At 37.6% G+C, this 5,347-nt stretch overlaps 1 pseudogene; it reads left to right on the forward strand.

Moving 5' to 3' along the window:
• Positions 1-887: 887 nt before the first annotated feature.
• On the forward strand, positions 888-1,657 carry LOC118629261 (annotated as a pseudogene).
• The last annotated feature ends 3,690 nt before the right edge of the window (positions 1,658-5,347 follow it).

Consider the following 5,347-nt stretch of genomic DNA (forward strand, 5'->3'; position numbering starts at 1 on the left):
CTACCACTTCCTAACTGTGAACCTTGAGCCTTTCTAAGCCTCAGTTTCTTCATTTATAAAAATAGGGATAATAATAATTACCTCATGGAATTGTTTAGAGGATAAAAATTAAGTAATGTAAAGTGCTTAGAGTAGTATCTAGCACATGATAAAAGCCAAATAAATACTAATTATTATCATGATGATTATTTGTGTAACAGAACCAATCATTAGGAAGTTCTTCATGGCTAATCCAAAACGCACTGCTAAGGGCATGGATTACTCTGAGCTCTTGGTTTCTAGCATTTAAAAGAAAAGAAAAGAAAAGAAAAATCTGATAAGATAGGTATTATTACCAACTCCAATCTACAGATGAGGAACAGTTAAGGGTGGTTACTAGGATGAGGGTTAGTAGGGTCACATGAAGGTGATCACCATGGCCCAGGAAGCCCATCAGTATGGACTCAATCATGATTGAGTGACCTAAGGTAATTTCAACAACTTGATCTCATCTGGTCTCCATAGTAGAGTTGTTACGTCCTTCAGATAGCTCTTTCATCAGGAAGTCAAGAAAATTCAGATTTGCTGGAGGAGGAATCATGCCCCTACTTCCTAGGTATCCGGTGCACTTTCTGACTTGTTTATATGCTGACAGAAGAATTGGAAGATTTAGTAGGATTCTAGCCCACATATAGAGTAGAAAGAGGGGTACTTCAGCTTATTTACTCCTAATCAAAGCTTTATCAACCTTATTAGTATGAATGACAATCATCAGGGCATTTAGTTAAAATGCTCATTCTTAAGGGTGATGCTGACGAGTGATTCAGTGGGGAAGATTATTTCCACCTGGTACATGTGTATCATAGACTGGACTCTGATGAACCGAACTGTCAATTTATTAATGAAGCATGGCTTGTGTTGAACAAGATAAACCGGGTCAAACATTTGAAGATGCTATTGAGGTACTGAGGCAACATTCAACTGGAGATCTTCAGTACTCCCCAGATTACAAAAACTACCTACTTTCATCAACCACTGTCCTCATGTTAGAGGAAACCCCAGCTGCTGTGGTATGCTGCCTTCAAAGGAAACTGTGTATAACTGGAGGACGTTAATAGGCAGTGCTGCGGACCTCTATTTCGAAGGAAATATTCATCAATCTCTGCAGAACATCCCTGAAAACCAGCTGGTACAACCTCCTGTTCTCCAGCAAAAGGGAGGAAAAGGCAGGAAGACACTCCGACTGTTTGAATACCTTCATGAATCCTTGTGTAATCCCGAGATGGCATCTTGTATTCACTGGATAGATAAAACCAAAGGCATCTTTCAGTTTGTATAAAAAAAAAAAATAGAACAAAAGAAAAAAGAAAAAAAAAAAACTTGCCCAACTTTGGGGTAGAAGAAAAGGCAACCAGAAGGCCATGACTTACCAGAAAATGGCCAGAGCCCTGAGGAATTATGGAGGAACTGGGGAAATCACCAAAATCTGGAGAAAACTAACTTACCAATTCAATGAGCCGTTCTCCAAAGACTCACTCCATCTTATTTCTTGGAAAAAGAGATCATCTACTCACAGCATGTTAAGCCTGATCAAGGATATCTAAGTTGAAGTAACTGGAAGGCAAATTGTAATTAGACATATGCCAACTACCATGAGCTAAATTACCCTGATTGCTAAATATAGTCTTACATATTATGATTTTCTAACATCAGAAATCCCTGAACCCACAAGACAATAAAATTATAAAATTGCACACTTGAAACCTATATAATTTTATTAACCTTTGTTGCCCTAATAAAGTCAGTAGAAATAAAATAAAATAAAATAAAAAGAAATCCTTACAAATGTAAAAAAATAAAAATAAATAAATAAAATGCTCATTCTTGAGCTACATTATCAAGAAATTCTGATTCTGGAAGCCTGGGACTTAGCCAAGGAATCTGCATTTTAAATGTATCACCAGGTGTTTCTGATGTAGGTGATGAGGGAACCACATTTTTGGAAAACTAATCTCCTCAATAACCAATTAAAATAATGTAAAAAATGGCACCAATTATTTTTCTGATTATAAAAGAAAAAATTAGAAAATTCTAAGAATGAAAAAACATTAAAAGCATTCGTAATTATCCTTTTAAGAGATGACTATTGCAAACATTTTGATAGCTGTTTCTTTAATCTTTTCAAAAAATATGTAGCTGCCCTGGCCGGTTTGGCTCAGCAGTTGGAGCGTCGGCCTGCGGTCCAGAGAGACCCGAGTTCAGTTCCCGCTAAGGGCAGTTGTAGTTTGTCCCCAGCCGCAGTTGGGGTTGTGCGGGAGGCGGCCACTCGATGTGTCTCTCTCACATCAATGTTTCTCTCGCTCTCTCTCTTCCTCTCTCTCCCTCCCACTCTATCTGAACAAAAGTGGAGAAATGTCCTCTGGTGAGGATAAAAAAATATATATATATATATATACATATACATATATATGTATATGTATATATATGTATATATGTATATGTAGCCACTTTCTCATATCTCTTTTCAGGTACTTATAATCAAGTTTACTGAGTATTCAATTTAATAAATGTTTATTGTATATTCATCCTTTAGTGGTTTTTAGAAATTATTTCTATGTGTGAAATATATGTAAATTTACACTATAAAATTCACTTATATTTCTGTTGTGTCTGGAAATTGTACTATATAATATTTAAGGCCCATGGTGACTAAGAGATCCTACTTGTAAGATTCTTGCAATTCTTTGAACATAAGGATTAACTATGTTCATAATTGATGGAGAATATAAAATTACGTAATCTGAAACTTAAACTCAAAGTTTTGCCCTTGAGCTTTATCTTTTGGTGTACACCTGCTGATGTGACATAATATCAGAGGTAATATTTCTTAAAAAATGATATACAAATGGCCAAGTATGTGAAAAGATGCTCAACATCACTAATAATCAGAGTTATGCAAATCAAAACCACAGTAAGATATCATCTAGATGGCTAGTATAAAACAACAACAACAACAAAACCCAACTAACACATGTTGGTGAGGATGTGGAGAAATTGGAACCTTTGTGCTCTCTTGGTAGGATTATAAAATGGAGCAACCTTTATAGAAAACAGTATGGAGGTTCCAAAAAAATAAAAAATAGAACTACCATATGATCCAGCAATCCCTCTTCTAGGTATATATCCAAAAAAATTAAAAGCAAGAACTTGAATAGTGATTTTTGTGCACCAATGTTCATAGCAGCTTTATTCACAATAGCCAAAATGTGGAAGCAACCCAAGTAGCCATCACTAGATGAATGAATAATGAAATGTGAGATACACACACACACACACACACACACACAATGGGATATTATTCAGCCTTAAAAAGGAAGAAAATCCTGTCACGTGCTACAACTTTGACGACATTTATACTAAGTGAGAAAGCCAGTCACAAAAAGACAAATCTGTATGATTCCACTTATTTGAGGCATCTAAAGTAGTCACATTCACAGAAACAGAAAGCAGAATGGTGGTTATCAGGGACTGGGGGAGAGGGAAAAGAGAAGTTACTGTTTAATGGATACAGAGCTTCCGTTTTGCAAGATGAAAAAGTTCTGATGATCTGTTTAACAGCAATGTGGATATCCTTACGCTACTAAACTGTACATTAAAAAATGGTTAAGTCCTGCCCGGTTTGACTCAGCGATTAGAGCACTGGCCAGTGGACCAATGAGTCGCAGGTTCGATTCCGGTCAAGGGCATGTACCTCGGTTTTGGTTGCAGTTTATCCCCAGCCCTGGTTGGGTCATGCAGAAGGCAACCAGTCGATGTGGCTCTACCACATCGATGTTTCTCTCTGTCTCCCCCCCCCACCCCCTCCACTCTATCTGATAATAAGTAGAAAAATATCCTCAGGTGAGGAATAAAAAATAAATAAAAATGGTTAAGATGGTAAATTTATGTTTTGTGTTTATCACAATAGAAGAATATAAACTGTAAAAAAGTTAATAATAAAAAGAACAATGTTGCCCTGGCCGGTTTGGCTCAGCGGTTAGAGCATCGACCTGCGGTCCTGAGAGACCCAGGTTCGGTTCCCACTAAGGGCGCGTACCTCGGTTGCAGTTTGTCCCCGGCCCTGGTCGGTCGTGCGGGTGGCAGCCACTCGATGTGTTCCTTTCACATCGATGTTTCTCTCTCTCTCTCTCTGTTCCTCTCTCTCCCTCCCACTCTACCTGAACAAAAAAATGGGAAAATGTCCTCGGGTGAGGATTAAAAAAAAAAAAAAAAGAACAATGTTGCCTGGCTGGTGTGGCTTGGTGGTTGACTGTCAACCCAGGCACCAAGAAGTCACCGGTTGGATTCCCGGTCAGGGCACATCCCCAGGTTGTGGTCCAAATCCCCAGTGTGCTGCATGCAGGAGGTGGCCAGTAGATGTTCTCTCTCATCGATGTTTCTACCTCTCTCTCTCTAAAAATCAATAAAGAAAAAACCCCCAAAAAACAGTGTTGCCCTTTTATAATATTTTAGACTGTTACAAATCATAACAGTTAATATTACGGTTTAGTTTGATAAAAGTTTTATGGAACTTGTTAATTTCTACACTGTACTCATTTGGGGCTTATAATTCTTGAAGTTGTCAGATTAAATCTAGTGAAAAACATAAGAATACTGGATAAGAATAAGACAGAAGCCCAAACTATTACATACCAGAATGATTTGTTATAACCAGGCACTAAATTTGATTCTAAGCTCACTGATAAATACAGGAAATAATAGGATAGTGCAAAGAATATGAATTTTTGTCTAAATTAATGAAGGCATATTTGTCTGAATAGAGAGGGAGAAGAAGGAGGAAGAGGAGGAGAAAATAAATGTAGAGAAAGAGAAGGAGGAAATAGAGGTAGAGAAGAAAGAAGAAGAGAGATCTGATTAGAATTATGGTGAACTCTTTCTATTTCATATCATGGGGTTAAACAATTTATCTTTCCAACTCCTCTTGCTATTTTAATAAAGAATACACACAGAAAATTCATGTATAGCATTTTTATACTGAAGAACTCATTGAGACATGGTCAAGAAAAACAATTGTTATTGTTGGCTAATTTGAGTAGAATCAGGTCTGTTTCCAACAATTTAAAAAAATTTTGTTTTCTTTTATTGGTTTTAGAGAGAGAGGAAGTAAGAGGGAGAGATAGAAACATCGATGAGAGAGAATATCGATTGGCCACCTCCTGCATGCTCCCACTGGGGATCGGGCCCACAACCTGGGCATGGTCCTGACTGGGAATCGAACTGGCAACCTCTTGCTGCGTGGGTCAACGCTCAGCCACTGAGCCACACCAGCCAGACCAATTTTTAAATTTCTAAAAAGACTGGAGTTAAG

The sequence above is a fragment of the Molossus molossus genome, unplaced genomic scaffold (assembly GCF_014108415.1).
Source record: "Molossus molossus isolate mMolMol1 unplaced genomic scaffold, mMolMol1.p scaffold_m16_p_14, whole genome shotgun sequence".
Taxonomy (NCBI): domain Eukaryota; kingdom Metazoa; phylum Chordata; class Mammalia; order Chiroptera; family Molossidae; genus Molossus; species Molossus molossus.